Source organism: Macaca nemestrina, chromosome 1 (genome assembly GCF_043159975.1).
Source record: "Macaca nemestrina isolate mMacNem1 chromosome 1, mMacNem.hap1, whole genome shotgun sequence".
Lineage (NCBI taxonomy): Eukaryota > Metazoa > Chordata > Mammalia > Primates > Cercopithecidae > Macaca > Macaca nemestrina.
Window position 1 is genome coordinate 172,423,650 of NC_092125.1, and position 18,182 is coordinate 172,441,831.

The 18,182-nt window shown below is 35.0% G+C and overlaps 1 protein-coding gene and 1 long non-coding RNA gene across 12 annotated transcripts in view; one reads left to right on the forward strand and one right to left on the reverse strand.

Moving 5' to 3' along the window:
- Nucleotides 1–18,182, reverse strand: part of LOC105495162 (nuclear factor I A) — a 382,111-nt gene that overhangs the window by 204,075 nt on the left and 159,854 nt on the right. The gene's annotated exons all lie outside the window — the stretch shown is intronic.
- Nucleotides 1,648–17,482, forward strand: LOC105495161 (uncharacterized). Of its 5 annotated transcripts, XR_011620279.1 has the most exons (6): nucleotides 3,729–3,813; nucleotides 5,120–5,153; nucleotides 12,746–12,938; nucleotides 13,290–13,429; nucleotides 13,825–13,997; nucleotides 17,355–17,482. It is a non-coding gene; the product is annotated as an uncharacterized lncRNA (long non-coding RNA). The 5 variants fall into 5 exon arrangements; XR_011620277.1 differs by lacking the exons at nucleotides 3,729–3,813; nucleotides 5,120–5,153 and adding an exon at nucleotides 1,648–1,729; XR_003021164.2 differs by lacking the exons at nucleotides 3,729–3,813; nucleotides 5,120–5,153 and adding an exon at nucleotides 1,648–1,729 and having other exon boundaries at nucleotides 13,322–13,429.

The following is an 18,182-nucleotide window of genomic DNA, read 5'->3' on the forward strand; positions in this document are numbered from 1 at the left end:
GAAACAGAGCTCTACAAACTTTCTGGCGACCTCCCAGGAAAACAGAAGGAAGCTGTATCTTGTACTTCCCCTGGGATCTAATGAAATATACAGCCTCTGGGCTTCTTTCAATTTGGACTTTCAGATTGCTAAGCCAGTGAAAAGGGGATCCTAGCTGTCACAAACGTCACATGGTCAGGGTCACCTGCTGCTCGGGGGTTCTCATGCCAGTTGTTGACATAATAAGCACCCCTTACACTTTAATTACAATTCACAGTGTGCAAACTATGCAATCTGCTTTAAGGCAGACTGTCTTTTAAATCAACACTAAAATTCTACTACTAATATGGCAATGCAATGTAGCAGAGGAAGGGTGTGTCCACATGACTAACTATATGCAGATATCCGCCGTTTGGGAGACAGTGGGTAGCATTTGCCAAAATATAAAATGGTGTTGCTGACCCTAATTCTGGTACTTGAGTCTGACTGCTCTCTGAGATTTCTTTCAGTAGGCCACAAAAAGGCAATACAATATACTTCATTTGTAGCATTTTACATTTGTATAACTACTATTTTTTTTTTCACATGGCTCCATAACTGTTCTATGTACTAATCTTGCCTATCTAACAGGAGGACAGTTGAAGAACAGTGAATTTCTACTTCCCTATTTCTTCCCCTTTAAACCAAGGGCAGTGCCAGTGATGTTTAACACATGCTTCTAGAATTGTGTCAATGCTCTATCATTTACTGGATCCTTGTATTTTGCTAACTACAGACCTGTGTAAGCTATATTTTTGCAATCAAAACATGAAAGGTCATTTTAAAACAGAGCCTATTTAAAATGATATGACAATGCAGGGAGCTGTTTAAAAAGTGCTAACACATAATTACAGTCTACAGTTTTCTCCAAAAACAACAGTGGAAATTAGTTACAATTCTATTACAGACAACTGCTATAAACTTAGGTGGGCTAACCTCTGAATGAACCATCCCAGTACTCTGGGAATTGCAATCTCATTTTCAGTGCCACAAATGACGTAAGATGGAACACACAAAACAAACCCACACAGAGTACTTTTATGTTTATAAAGTCTTACTCAAACACCTTAGCTGAGCTAACTGGTATGCCTCACTGTAAAACACCACCACCACCAGTAACAAAAAATAAATAATCAAACAAAATAGAAGAAATCCAAACTGAAAAAAAAATAGTTTTTAAAAATAATAATGCCAGTACTAGATTTAATGAAGGATGTACCTGAATTACAAACGTCATCATGACAGATTAACTTAGCCAATAATTATTCACTGCTTTTTTTTTTTTTTTTTTAAGTGTCAAACAATGGTAGACACCAAGACAAATAACAACAAAGGCAAAAGAGTTTATTTAGACATGCTCATTCTAACATAAGGAGAAGATACATTTTCCTTTCAAAAACTGAAGTCTCTTTGGGCAAACTTTCAGTCCTTTGGCTATTAGGGTTTGTCTTCATGAAGACAGACATAAAGCAATTCTGTTCTCTTCCTTATTTGAACACTTTCAGCCTTCACCTGGCTCTCTGCCATCCCAGCTAAACCACTTGACCTCTGATTACATAACAGTCCCCATCTGTGAGCTCAGCCATCCTCGGGAGATAGGAGGGGCCATGAGAAGCTCAAGTTCACCACAAGCCACAGCAGTAAGCCATGCCCTAGCCTCTGACCTGTGCTCCAATTTTGGTACAATAATTTCTGCCATGTTCTCCAACAGGTAAGCTCTACCTCAAGGACTAACTTCTGTACCTGTATTTGGTCAAGTGCCTTGGCTCATCTGGAACTGGAGATGTTGACTTGCTTTTCCCTACCTGCCTCCCAAGAACAAAATTCTGGCATGGAAACCCAGGCTAGCATGTGGAGCCCTATGACCCACTGACAGACTTCTCTGATGCTAATCATCTGCCTGGATTACTGTCATCTGCTCATGTTCTCTATTTCTTGGTTCTGTCCAACTTTGGGGAGATTCACCTGTCAGTTAGACTTCCATGTTGTAAAACACTCCACTAAGCTTACCAGCCAGTGCCTATACTCCGACCATTTAGAACATGGCTGGACTGAACTTCTTTACGGAACTTCAAAACTACCAATCCCAGAATATCAACCTTCACATAATTTCAGGTCCTGGCCCTTTACACATCTCATCCCAAGATATGAACTCTATCTGACAATTCCCTTTTCTTTCCCTTGGTAGGTAGGAAACAAAACATCTCTAAAACTCTGTAAAGAATATGAATAAAAAATAGAATAGAAGTTAGCTTATCCAGTACTGTTACGGCCAGTCGTTGGTTGGTTAATTTGAAAAAATGGATGAAGAAGATACTCTTTTAATGAGACATATATACCTTAAACATTTTAACTTTGAGCACATATGTGGACATTCTTTGGCCAATCTTTTTATGCAGAGACAAGAATTTAAATTTAATAAGTCTGTTAATAATTGGAGCTCCACAGCATCTTTCTTACATAATGTGTATCTATAATGCATCAAAAAAGATTTCCAGTTCCATTTACTTTAAGTAGAGGGAGAATTTAAAGATACTTCTAAAATAATCTAACAAAACTCTTATTTTTACAACTTCTCTCATCTTCTGCAGTTGTCTCACTCACATGTAATCTGACAGAAATTTGTGTAGCTTGCCTTTACTGATTCTTTCTAAGGCACTGGGTTAGTTTCATAGAAATAAAACTTTTTCATTTTGAACTTTCATGCCATTGGTTCACATAAATTTAATTAAATCACACAACAGTGATACATATAAAACTAGTATAAACAGGTCTGGAATAACACAACTAGTTATGTAGTAGGTAACTGTTGGCCATGAACATTCAGCATGCCAAAGGAATCAGTTAGCATATTACAAAGAAAATAAAAAGTCTTAGTTATCCATCTTGCAAGCTGGTTAATACGGTTTCTACTATGAGGGTCTATCCAAAGAAAATATAATCCAAATATTCATTGAATGGATATTATGAGTAGAAACTGATGTTTGATGCATAATGCTTGATGCTGGGATACAATGCTGAAAAAGACACCTTTCCCAGCATTCTGGTGTAGCTCTAATTTCTAATAATATCAGAAAGTAATTAGAAATAATTATAAGAAACTCCTCACTGGACTTACTGTATTTTACATGGTAACTGAATTGATACCTCTATCTACCTGCTATAGGAGGCTTAATATTCAAGTTGATCTAAATGTATTTAAAGAACATGAAAATTAACCAACTTACCTCCTAATACAGTATTTTCAAATTCTGAATTCTATTTATATTTTTGTTATTTTGTATCACTACTTCTGTTTTCATTTAAATACATGATTGGTGAAGCCGTTTTTAAAATTAGAGGCACTGCATTAATACAAAAAATCAACTGCCATTTTAATATCACTTAGTCTGACAATTGAAAACAATCACATAACGGTCATAATTTTTCAGTATTTTATGATTTTTCAGGTTATATAACTATCAGTTTTCCCGTGATTGTACTTAAGATCAACCTTTTAGCAATACGAAGCCTTCATCTCAACCTTCTGCTTTTTATCAGTTTACTTATTATCAGCTTCAAAATAAGTGTATGACGTAACTGTGGCAATAATGATGGTCCCAGTAACAGCTAGCATTTATTGAATGTCTAGAAATAAAAATAAAGTGATTTACATATACATAACTTTCCCAGCAACTTTTGCAAAGTAAACATTACTATCCTCATTTCAGCGTGAGGAAACAGACAGCACTAAGAGAAAAAGCTGGAACTCAAAACGAAATTAACTCCAAACTTAAGTTCTCCCACTTCGACAAGGTGTGTGTATGTACGTAGTAAAGAGATCACAGAGTTCCCCCTCCAGTGAAATTTGTATTTGTACAGATGCATGTGTATGTAGGCATGTGCGCACACAAACACACACATACACTTTAGTTAAATCAATTTCATATGCAAAAGAAAAGTGAGCCAGGGCTAAGTTATTAAAAGAAGCCTTTGAAGCAGAGAGTGATGATGTGTGAAAGACATACCACAAAAGTTTATTTAAACAAAGAACAAGCACAGAGGGATGAGACAAAAGTGAAAATAAGAGAAATGAAGGCTCTCCATCTTTTCTCTGTGTGTATGGATTTCTCATACATAGAAAAACAAAACAGTAAGAAACAGATGTATGCAATTTATGGAATATCCAAAAGTAAAATTAGTTTAAGCTAGGGCCCAGATGAACTCAACTCCACACTGATCTTTCAACAAAGATTTTCTATGTGAAACACAATCATGTTATCCTGTAGTAAAGTCCTTGATATTAAACATAATTTCTTACTTCTAAGAAAAAACTCGAGCTATGATTTTAATAAATATTTTTATAGTATCTTTTTCAGTGTCATGCTATGAAAGCAAAATTTTCAAGTAGGTTTCAGAAAAGAGATAGAGCCTTTTTACTTTCACTCATCATGCTCTGCAGAACATTTCAATATCCCAGTGTACATTTCAACAGGCGCTAAACTGGCCCACAGTTTTCTTACAATTCAAATTTTTGTCTGGTCATCTTAATTAAAAGGGAAAACTTCGGCCAATCATACAGAAATTATATTCATGACACATACCATCTAGATCATATGGAAGTGGCATGGTACTTGTAAAAATAAACATTCCTCTTTTAGCAAAACAAAGAGCAACATTTACATTGCTCTTGGGGAGCAGAACTAAAAAGAGAGGCCAAAAAGTTGCAATGGAGAAAGCTCTTCTAATCTAAAGTGAAAACTAATTTTGTCTGCTTGCATTTAAGTAGACATTATAAAAGTCTTATAGAGACGCCATGCTTACAGAAGGCATTATTGCCTTTGAATATAAATGAAAGCACATTTCTAGCACTTATATTATTACAAATATTGAAAATGGCCTCCAGAAGCTTTTAGCAATGTACTCTTTGTCTTGTTTCCAAAGAAGCAATCCAATTAAAATGATCATTTTCAGCATAGAGGACTAGGACAATGAACCATACCTTGCACCCGACATCTTAGAAATACTTTGGGAAAAAAATCTATGGAAAATAGATTTGAAACTTCCATATGCGTTCTGTGCACTTTTACTAACCAAGCATAATTTACCAATATTTTCCTAGAAAAGGAACTGCATGTGTTTTTCTGCCTCTTCCAGTAAGTATCCATCCATGATTATTCCAACCCATACCATGTTTGCTTCCTTGAATTCACTAGGTCACAGTGTATCTTGTGTACTCAAACTGTCAACAGGAATATGGTAACGAATATTATTCTTTTTTTCTTTTTTTTGAGATCGAGTCTCACTCTGTTGCCCAGGTTGGAGTACTGTGGCATGATCTCGGTTCATTGCAATATCCGCCTCCCGGGTTCAAGCGATTCTGGTGCCTCAGCCTCCTACGTAGCTGGGACTACAGGCGTTTGTTTGCCACCAAGCCCAGCTAATTTTGTATTTTTAGTAGAGACGGGGTTTCACCAGGGTTTGAGGCCAGGCTAGTGTCAAACTCCTGACCTCAGGTGATCCACCTGCCTTGACCTCCAAAAGCGCTGGGATTATAGGCGTGAGCCACCGCATCCGGCCATTATTCATTTTTGATATATTCCTTCTACCTCCCCCATCTAATAGCAAATACCCATGTTAAGTATAAAGAAGACACTTAATACATGTATTGGATAAATTATTTTTCTTATAATAAGATTATTTCATTGTTTGTCCTAACTATAACATTTCGTTAGTAAAGTTTTTGATTTGTAGAAATATTTCCTTCTGAAAAAAATTGATGTTTACCATGTTGTTGTGGTCTAAAGTTTTTCCTCAATTCCATAAACTTAATTCTTGTGGCCATTTTTTCAATCAGTAAGTATGTAAGCACCTTTTATAAATTGTTTTAAAATTGTTTACACTACACTTCATACTAATGAAATTATAAAATAAAAATGTATTGTTTTATGCATTTCAGGATGTAAATCATAAAAGATGGATGTCTTCCTTTTAAAATATTTGAATGGGTCACCAAATAATTACCTACTTTTCTCTCACAACTCAGATAAATAATTAAAAGGAGATAGACACAGATTGGTTGCATACTTAAGAGTGAGAATCAATTAAAACAAAATTGCATGCATATTCTTCCAATAATATATCCCTACAGGGATCATGAGATGCTACCTTTACATTTGTAAAATTACTGAGGTCAGATCAGAGCCTTAATGCTATTTCTCCATGAGCATTCAGAAGTGGTCGTGCATAGGCGTATGTGGAATTGGGGCTGGGGAAGATTTAATTGGCAATTTTTCGTTATTAGTATCTTCATAATTAAGTGCTTTAAAAGTTTCTTATAATGCCCCAGAAACCAGAAATGGTCGTTGAATACTTACTGAGCACGCCTAGAGTGGAAGTTTCTTGTTTAAGTTGGTATTTAAGTTGGGACTGCAGTACAGCATCTTTCACAAAGAAACATTTTGGGATTACCTTTAAATAAACATTTAAATCCCCTTCATTGTCTCAGAGCTCTCGGGTGCAACTTAACAATAGGAAGCAGCTCTGCTCTAAACAAAAGAACATAGAGCTTTGGGCAGATGCCACTATTTGAGAAATCACATATCATAAGGAAAGGTGGTTACTTCTAATTTAGTTCTGTGGACCAATTCAAGTTTGGGGGTTCCAGAAAGCCTGAAACACTACCTCTCAGGGCTGTGTTTTAATATTAGGGAACTGTCTAATTTCTGCTCAAGAAGTTCTGTGCATTAAGTTTTACAAAATCCATCTCACCCAAGCCTTTTAGTTAAAAGGCTTGCATAATTGTGCACACAGATAAAAACGGCACTCGTGATATTACATACTTTACCGCATTTTCCCTTGAATCTATCTGCCCATTATTATGGTTAATTATGCAGAGGTTTGGTTCTCCAGCTGGAGGGACAGCTAGTTGAGGGAGAGCTAGTTGAGGACCTTTATTTTTTCCCTGCACCTAGTTCAGTAGCTGACATAGAAGGGCTTGGTAAATGCTGGCTCAATTAGATTTTTCAGAACTTCCTCAGACTAATGTTTGCTTATCACCGCACACATGTACAAGAAATACTTGAAACTCTTGAAAAGGAAATTTAGTCCTTTAAGGGTTCAGAAATAACGATGAGAGATAACATTCTCTCCCTAAAAACAAAAAAGCTCAAAACCAGGAAACACTTGATAAAGGAGCTCATGAGGATACTTATTCTCTCATTTATTAAACTAAGAAAGTTCTCAGGATCATGTTGGCAGTAGACCATTTCTGGCCCTGAGATGAATGCCCTTTTTCCAAGTTAAAACCATGGCCCAGCTGTGAAATAATGATGGCTGCAAGGAACCCAGTGGTGGCAGCAAACTCAACTCAAAGGCCCAATATCTGTAGGCACCAAACAGACAAGCCAGCAAAACAGGAGTGGTGACCAGATGTCAGCAATGGCCCGAGGGCATCCCTCTCACCTCTCCTCACATATAATGCTGCTTTCTTCCCCCACCCATTAAGTGTGGCATCAAGAGCAATTACAGCACACTCCCAATAGACTGTGCCAGGCTGGGAGCTGTAACACCTGTCACAAGGCCCGCATGACATTAACGAGGACCCGGAAAGTAGCTTTAATGAGCTGACCCTGCAACAGATAGAACCTAGTGTGGTGTGGTGTATGTTGTGACTATTCCAAAGATACTGCTCCCTGTACCAAGAACCGGAGCAAACACATACATTCTGAAAGCCCAGTTCTTCAGAGTGCCACTGCATATCATGAAATGACACATGAAAGTCTGTGAAGTACACATTTCACTTGGTGTCAGCTTAATGCTTTGTCCATCTGGAAATCTTTATCAGTGGCATTCAGGTGACAAACTTGAGTTGTGTCTTGATACTCTTTTTGTGATAGAGTTGTAACTTTGGGAGTTATAAGCTCCTTTAAGAAAAGATGCATTTCTTCCTCATCTAGCTCTTCCCACTGCCCAAAAGCCAGTACATGGCAGATGGCTGGAAGAATGAATGGACAAACAGATGATGTATGAAAATTACTTAATGCTTACAAAACCTATCGTGAGACAAACGGTCAAAAAAGTAAAATGGATAAGAGACTGACAGAGCTCGTTTTGGTTCACGGTCAACATTTACAGGCAAAGGGAATGACTTCAGGATTCTTGAGCATCCAAGACACTGGCCTATAAAACCTCATACAATGCAATGCTTAGTCAACTTAATAAAATTACTAATATGCTAAGATACCAAGGCTACTAATAAAGAACTACAGACGAACCAGTGAGCCAATTTCACATCAGGAGCCCAGCAGGTGATGTCTAGGAGTAAGTACTTGGTACACATTAACACCGATTATACTTCTGATTGCAATAATTAATAAGGGAAATTAGCCTAGTGATTTACAATGTGTCCTCCAAAAATCAGTCATTCCATCTTTGAAGGGGATATTATGGACAATGACACAAAGATAGTTGCTTCCAGATTTTTTTTTTTTAATACGAGTTGGAAGGAATCTGAGAAGTCGTTTTAGTCTAATCCCTTCATTTTTCAGAAGAGGAAACTGATGCCCCCAAAAGATTAATATACTGTATCTGAAGACATGCAACTAGTTGAAAGCCAAGTGACTCAAATGATCAGGGGTTGTTTCTCTTTCTGCCTAAAGAGAACCATAATACCTAGCTTCTATCAACCCACACTATCATAAGAAATGATGTATCAAGAGTCGCATTTTAAGTATATGACATAAAGGTTAGTACAAATCCAAGATAACGTTACTTTTTCAAAATAATGTTGATGAACATATCTACTGTTAAATTCCACTCCTAAAACAACAATCATTACTACAACTATATTTATGTCTTGGCAACTTTCCAAGAGATCCTGGAAATGTTAATACTTATAAAGAAGTTCCAGTTCCTCTTTTTAAACAGCATTATTATTAGATTTTCACAACAGGATAACTATATTTAAATACTAAGTAGCTTATGATTCATACCTTCGAAATAAAACAGTTCACTTCCAAATGCTTGTCCTCAAACTGTGGACACACAAAGCTGCCACTAGAAAGTAGTGGTTTTTAATTATGTGCCAGCTTTAGTTATTTTGATTCTTTGGGGTTCATACGGGTTTATAGGACTTCACTCAGTTTATGGGGTTCAGACAAGGCTCATAGTGAATTTCACCTGGAACTTTTCATATGGTTTGAGCATTAACCAGGGATTGAGTGGTTTACAGATCATCCAAAAGAATTTCTGTCTTGGACTCTTGCCGTGAGCTCTAAGTATTTAAATTCCAAATGAATTTATATCGCAGAATGACTACAGGTTTTTAGTAACTGTTTCTATTTTCTTATTTTTGCTATTTTAAATGAAAACCATGAAGTAGATACACAGAGAGGAGAATTTGATAATCCAAAGTTTAAAAAAAAATAAATGAACCCTAAATGTCTTGATATCTAAATATTTAACAGTTTACAAAGGACTTTCATATATTAATTTATTGGATACTAACCACTGACCTTTGTAGAATATAATGAGATCAGTATTTATGCCAATATTATCTCACTCTTTACCTATGTAATTATGTTTTCTAACTGAAATATTTATGAAAAATAATAATCAATTATTAATATAATTTATTTTGTAAACAAAGTATTAAAACCATTTTTATAACATTTTTTCCCTGAAGAACAAAAGCTTGGACCATAATATATGGAAAACATTTTGATGCCTATAGTTAGGACTTTGAACTTTGAAAATTTACTTTATATTTATGGAAATGTTTTCAGGGGATGTTATAATGAAGTTTTACTGTGTATACGATGTTTAAAAAGCTAACACAATGAATGAATACTTACAAAACAAAAACTATGCCCCTCAATTTAATTCTACATACATAGTTTATAAGATTTCAGGATGGTGTCATAGCTTTTAGTTAAGAAAAAGCCATCTAAATTTTCTAGGTTGAAAGTCAGCAAAAACCCAACTATGTCCTCCTCATACTAATGCATGAAATACCATTTTTGCTTACATTTTGAAGACTCAAATTCATCCCAGCCATTTTTCTATACATAATGTATGTTTGAGTTGAAAAACCTAGCAAGAGGACATTTAGTTCCATTTATTTCAATCTACTGAAAGTATTTAATGAAGAAAAAATGTTTAAATCTCAAATATATCTCAGTGAATAGACCAGCAATTCATATTGCTCAGTCTACTTAATGGTTGACAATTTAAATCCAGACAGGTAGAAATAAAATTTTAGCATAATTCCCTGAAGTCTATTAGGTGTGTATGTAGAAAATGCATTTATGTGAAGTAAATTATTACACCATTTAAAAGAAGGAGGATGATACTCTTTTGTTTGAGGAAAAATTCAAGATTTAGGCCTCTAGCCAGAACTCACAAATAATCTAGGGTTTTTAAATAATCAATTATGAAAATCACTAAAATACTGTTACATTATTTGAATCCTACTTAAAAGTAAATAATACTCTTCTGAGAAGGTCTGATTCAAACCCAGGTGACTATAATGTACTAGATTATTTAAGTCCATCATTTATAAGTTATAACCATATAATTTAACTAACATATACATTCAAGGTATACAACAGCTAAATCCCTAGCCCTTGAGTTTCCTTCCCTACACACAGCCTCTCTCACCTATCCTGGCAGACCCAGGCCTCTGGCTGTGAAGAAAACCACAATGTGGGGAGGAAAGCCTACAAAAGAATGAAAACAGAAAGTGTCTAAGGCCTTGGCAGAAGGACACTAAATAAAATAGAGAGTGGTGACTCATTTTGGCAGTGAATCCACCTCAACCCCTTCAAAGCCTTTGGCAAGAGTCCTCAGAGGAGACCCCAGCCTTTTGCCAAGCCACAAAACACCACAATTATTATCGCAGCAGTCATCAACAAAACAGATTTTGTAAACTGACTATGTTGGCACATAGATTAAAGAAGCTATAAAAAGGAATAACAGCTGTTTGGGTTGCCCTATGCAGAAAGCTACTATATAGAAAGTAAATTTTATATTTCGATACATACTTGGGTAGACACCAGCATACACATACACCCCATGTACTAATTATACGTGTATGCTATGTAGAAAAGGGTAAAATGCTAAATATACCACCACATAAACTGAAAACACAAACAACTCTTTTAAAGTAAAATACTCACTTTGGAAGGACTAATAGAAAAATTTCCTAAAGAAAAGATTTCTGCAATTCACTAATTTAAAACATGAACTGTGTCTACAAAAGCAAAATGAATAAAGTTTCTCTCAAAATACTAAAAAGTACTATGCTTTTTCATATAAGCAAGAATGGTGATGTGGGAATTTGCAAAAATATGCCTTATTCTACCTACCTAAACATTGCTTGATTGGCAGTTTATACTATAAATCTAGAATTTTGTCATGCTTCAGACAATTTGAAAAAATTCTACTTGCTTACACACTCATAACTTGTTATGAATAAGTAAAAATGGCATATTTTAAAATGATTTAATTTTTGCCTCAGCTACAATGTTAGTCATCTGAATAAATCATCAATGAATATGTAATAGAAAAAACCAACAAAATTGACAAGTAACAATCAGTATTACTTACACATTCTTAATATGAAGATTTAAAATGCACTATGATTTACTGTAATGAGGTGTGAACTCTTGATTTTCTAATTTAAAAAGAAAGGTTTTATTCTGGTTCCTTGTCACTAACTTATAGTACGATATGTAAGAATTGGCAAGAAAGACTTCTAAACTATTTTACATTTGTAATATATAACATTACAAATATACTCTGGAAATATGTATGAAGGGATCTGCTACACACCTTGTATATCACACAGTTGCCCTGCTAACCTCTAAATGCCTCCATAGCTCTATGCTGAAATTTCCAGAACTGAAGGATCTTAATGAACATTGATCTTTTATGCTGAAGGATACAGAGTTCAGATTTCAGCTCTGTCAATAACATTTGGTTTTACCTATTGAATGATTGGGCCTTGGTTGACAACTGCTTATTAGGCGAGAAAAGACTAGAAATAAACACACGAGAAGCTTCGATGGCTACAAACATTGTTGCCTAAACGGCAGGAGAAAATCAGTAAAAAAAAAAAAAAAAAAAAAGGACCGGAAAGTCACATTTCCTGGCTACCTCTTGTTATAAAGAATATATAAAACGTACACACCACCTAGGGGCTCCATGATTGAACAAATCCTAAAACTATAGATTTTTCAAAACTCAAGCTATATAAACTATCTTGCTATATATTATAATCACTAGCTGATTCCATTACCAATTGAGATAAAAACAAAACATCACTACCTTCATGACAACCAGCCTTTTTTAACAGCTTCTTAAGCATTAAATAAAATGTTTTATCACCTAAAAACTATCTTTAGGAATGCAGGTCTCAATCAGAATATAAAACCTAGTCCATTGCTGATATTAAACAGAAGATCTATTTCAGGAATTCACTGACTAAACTAACTGCCTGGAGAAGTTAATTTATCTATTTTTTTAAGTATCACACAGAAAAATTTCAACAACTTGTGGAAACATATTCACTATGAGGTCACTCTTCAAACTACTACAAATCCTGCCATTTTCAGCTTAGTTTGGTACTGGTTATTTATATAATTAACCATATCACAGAGTACAAACTGCAGAGGGTTCAAATAAAATTCTTTTTTCCAGGCTTTGTTTTTTAAGTTCAAACTATCTTCCCTTATTACCATTTCCTCAGCTTCTTCTATCTACCTTGGAATCCAAGCACATTATGCAGCCAGCACAATGAACCAACATGCCAGCAGAAGTAGTATGCTCCACCTATCCAAGAATTTTAAAAGCATCCAAGCACACACACACTGTCTCCTGTGTAGCCTGGAGATCCCTATTGAGCTCATGCCAAGTGTCTGAAAAGTTGGACCCTGCATCCGGTATTTACACTAAGCTAAAATTCTAATCAGCACTAACAGCAGTATGTTTTAATTCACCCTTATGATTTTATTTCAATCTGCTAAGTACCACAACTGCCAGAAAGCAATTGCTATAAACTTAAGTAAACAAATGCAAAACTAAAATAAATCTTAAACCTGTTGTATATAAAGTTTGTGCCACTTTAGGCAAGCAGTACAAAAAGGCACAGCCCGAAGTCTTAGTTAACGCTCTTCGATCTCATTTAGAAAGCTCTTTGAAAGTATTGCCTTGTCTAGGCTTTTTCCCCCTTTCTAAAGAATTATTTGGTGCATATTAGATAAGGTAAAGAAAATGGCCATGTTATTTTACAGTGGTTTTTCACCTCATGTATTCCTCTGAATAGTCTTCTGCCAAGCATGTGAAACAAGTAGTACGCGGTGACTACTTGAATCTCTGGATGACACTACAGCCACTCGTGCCAAGGAGATGGTGCCAAGTCTTGCATCTTCGGGTTTGTGGTTTTTTTCCTTCCTTTTTGGGTGATAGTTGTGTGGGGGGAGGGGGTTGACAGTGGGGGAATCTGACCAACAAATTCTGAGAAGTTGGTCACCATTTTGAACTTGTTCAGTGTGCTCAGACCTTGGCAGCCATCTTACAGCTTGGCAACCATTTTGAGAATTTGTTTGGCAAGCTCTCAGAATTCGCTGACACTGTTTAAATAGAATGCTAGTTAAAAATAGTCCACATTAAACAATACAATGTGATATCAGGTAAAATAACCCCCAATAAATCTTGCCAACAAAACAATTTACAACATCCTCACTGAGGTAATGATATCCCAATTTCCTTAACTTAAATACATTGCACGAAAGCAGCTTAAAATCTGATTCTTTAACCCTTTAACAGACAAGCTCTTAAGAAACAGTATCAGAAGGGCACCAGTGAGTAGGAAAGTGGAAGATATAAAGAAAGAAAGATGGCCAAAAACACAGCCATGATTGACATCAACACATTCCCAAGTGCTTTCAAATTCAAGATATGAAATAGAAGGGAGAGGTGCTGTCATCACATTCCATCAGGTATAATTCTAGAAAATGATCACAATATTTCAGACTGTCCCATTTCATGTTTTATGAGCTCATGGAAACTCTCTTAAGGAGTCATGTGGCACAAAACTCTCCTTAGGTAAAGAAATTATAAACCAAAACCATGTAATCTTATGAACTAGACTAAAAAAAAAAAAAAAAAAAAAAAAAAACAAACAAACCCAAAAAGACAAAACTTGCAGGTGCTGATTTTTCCAAAATCAAGAGTTATGTATACAATTTTCTGACAAAGTTGTCATATTTAACTTTACTCTTTTCCCTTACATTTCAACATTTCTAACTCAATAAAAAATAAGCTCTGTCCTTGCAAATATTTCTCGATGTCTACAGACCTGAAATACAAATGACAATTTCGCACTGGTGTGACTCTGGCATCAATACCAGACCTATATAGTTTTGTAGAAAATTGAATTAACCAAAATGACAGTGGGTGATAATTTCATACCACATGAAAAAAGAAAATGACAATTCAGTAATTTGAAAATATCTTTTGTCCATACTGAACTAAATAACTTTCACGTATACTTCAGTATCTGCTCTTTATTGTTATCAATATTTAATATTGTATCAGTATGGGGGGAAGATTTATGATTTACAAAAAAGACCCTATTGTGTGTGGTTTGTGAAAAAAAAAAAGTCTAAATGAGCTAGTCTGTGAACCTACTCTTACAGTTAAATCATAAATATGAGGATAAAGCCTAAAGAATTTTGAATCTTTTGATGTTAAAAGACAAAAATTTGGAGTCATTAAATAACGTTCCTAGCCAATATTTGTTATTTGAGATTTAATGCTTTTGGGGGCATGATGGATACCTGACTTGTATTCTAGTTTCACTGGTGGTATAACTCATAATGGCACTGAAAAAGGCTAAAGCCATGCATTAATAACAATGTTTACACTATTGCAGTGCTTTTTACACTTGAAGGCTGAATTTCAAAATTTCTATTGATATTCAACAGAGAAAACATTTTACTTCACTTAATACTATACAGAGCGAGACAATTAGTTAAACCATGATCAAAATTAGAGTATCACATAGAAAGACACTATGCTGAAATGGATCCTTCTGAAGTCTTTATACTATTAGATGTCTCTTTATTGAATGACAGTATCTGCAGTGGTATGACGCAAACCATGCTAGAATAGTTTGGAATGCATTGATAAATTGCTCTATCGATCTCGTTCTGCTTCACTTACCATAATTATAGCACGGTAATGAAAGACATGAATGATATATTTTCACTAGAGAGGAAAGCCCAGAATTTTCCTGTTTCTTTACAAGATTATACCCAATCCTTTCAATTAATACAGCATAGTTGATATCTAACACTATCTGATGAAAAGACGCCCATTTCTAGTATTCTTCTTAAATATTATTGTTCAAATATTTGACAATTATTTCGAATAATATATTAAGTGTTTAAAGACATAGCATTTGCTCCTCTATAAGATGCTGTTTCAACACAATTTTATACAAACAATTATTTCACTTAGAAAGCTATCTTTTAAAACTTTAAGCCACCTTACAAACACAATTTTATCATCTTATAGTCATTCAACATGCAAGAAGTTACCTCAAGTTTTTCAAGGATAATTCCAATAAGAGTTATTATGTTGAAGAAGAATACATATTAGAATGAAGGAAAAGATAGATAAGCAACTAAAAATATTTTCAGAAGAAAAAATTAATGATTTATTTAATTAATGCTATCTGATAGTCCTGATAACAAAAGATTTCATAGAGAAGACTCAAAATAAAAATAAAAACTTTTTAACAGACATCACCTGTAATAATTATTCATTATCCATAATTATTTGGTACCCATAAAAGTAATCATTTAGTTTCAAAGAAACCAAAATCTGCATTAAAACCACACGAGCATTAGAGCTGTTGTTGTTGTGCCACTTTATTCTTCCTGATATTGCCATTCTAGAGTACTACTAAGAAAAGACACCAGGTTTTCCCAAATGGATACATTTAAAATTAAAAGTGTCATTCCAAGTCATGCAAAAGGAATGTGAGAAATCTTGAACAGGATATAACTGAGTCTTAACAACTTAGAGCAAGATTGGGAATGCTTTTATTTTAAAATACTCATTAATGAAAAGATTTCATTTTATTTGCTTTGCTGTGAAGAAGGAAAATAAATATTGTAAATTTTTCAAAGAAAAATCAATTTATGGAAAAGAAATTCCCCCAACAACTAAATGGTATAAAAATTGATCTGTTCTTCTGTTCTCAAATGACAAAGGCTATCGTGGGAATAAAATGTAACCCAGGAGAGCTGTGACAGCTAAACTTTCCCTGACACATTAGAATGTCTGAAGCCCAGACACCAAAGGTTTACATCAGAAAAACTCCAGCATGTAGTGAACAACTCAAAACCAACTATCGACCATGCTATTGATTTTTAGTGGAGAAACCAAGAGGGCAAAAGCACCAGAAAAGATAGAATTTCTTTTTTCTTTTCTCATCCTTAACTTAGTGGGCTGCCAAACTTAAGTCTTCTCAGGCTTGAGCCCTGTGAGCTTGCACTGCAGCTAGCCAGGATGTCTGCCTGAGATAATTCAAGCTGAAACCAAACAGTGTACAGTAGAAGGCAATTCTCCATTGACTTGCAACATAACCTCAGAGACAAATGCAGTTTCTTGACAGAAGGGTACAGGAGGAGACAAGGGAACAACTGCAAAACTAATACATATGATTTTCTTTTCTGATGATATTTGAAGATACTGCATATGACTTTGAAAGTTCATAAATTATGCTCGACTCAACAACTGCTAGGAGGCTAGGTCAATCATATTTGAAACCATTTAAATGTAGATTATGGACAAGGTGTTACAGATAGATTTATTTGGAAATTAAGGAGTAACCCACTTACTCCCAAATTCCAAACTAATGACACAGAAAACTCCAAGTTAATTTTTAAAGAGCTAACTTCTTCCCTTTCACATAAATTAACACAAAATGGGTTATTCGAGAAGCTAAAAGGTAACAAAGCAAACTGCTTGCTTTAGCTCCTTGGGGTCTTAATCACATAGTCTTGAATTGGTTGAGGATCATTTACTTGGATCATTATAATCATATCCTACAAGTATTCTGCCATTTAATTTGTGAAATGCATGACCACAGAGCATGTACATAGAAAGAATTATTAGATGAACTCATTTTACTACTAAATTTAGAGACGGCTCTGAGCCATTTAAAAATACTAACAATAATAATGATGATTAATAATGATGCACTTCCATTCTGACTCACAGAACTATCTCAAGAGGTTTTACAGCTGTTCACTAATTAAGTCTCATATTCCCCGCCCCCTTGCTAGGTAGATGAGTACTGTGATGCCAATTTTATATCTGGGAAAGCTGAGGCACAGCAAAGTGGTAAGGGTAAATCAAGATCCTACAGCAGGTGCAAGAATGAAAATAAGAATGTAGGAAACGCACAAAATAGCGCATCTTGAAATCCATATTTGAAAACAGCGATGGGAGAGGAGAAAAATTTGCACAGAGTAACTAATGAAGAAACAATAGGGCTTATTTCCTGTTGATTCTGTTGATTAAAAAAAAAACCCACAATGGATTTTATTTGTTTGTTTGCTTGCTTTTACCTATTCTGTCAATGATGAAAACACTATTTGTTTTCTGAATTTGTTTTAATATATGTAAGCACAATATTTTCTCTGTCACAGAGATTTATCAGTCAATTGTCAAACTAATTCTTCTGTTGCTAATGTCATCCAACAAAGATGAGCTTCTCATATTACCTTTGGTTTAACAGAATTACTTGGAAACAGTAAGTGCACCCAGATCTCACAAATCACCACTAAAGAACCTACTCATGTAACCAAACACCACCTATTCCCCAATAACCTATGGAAAGAAAAAATTAAAATAATAATAAGTGCATATTTTGCTGAGCTGGGAGACTCCTTTGACTTGCGACATGGCTGTGTAAGTTTGAGGTTCTCAATAATGCAAATGAGAGATATCACCAACTATTTTAGGGTTAAGAAATGCTTTGATCATTTATTCACTCAACATGGGAGTGGAGAGGCGAGGCACATCTCCTATGTGCCATGCAATGTTCAAGGTGCTAGGGATAGAGCAGTGAACAAGACACAAAAAGTCACCACCCTCCAGGAGCTTATATT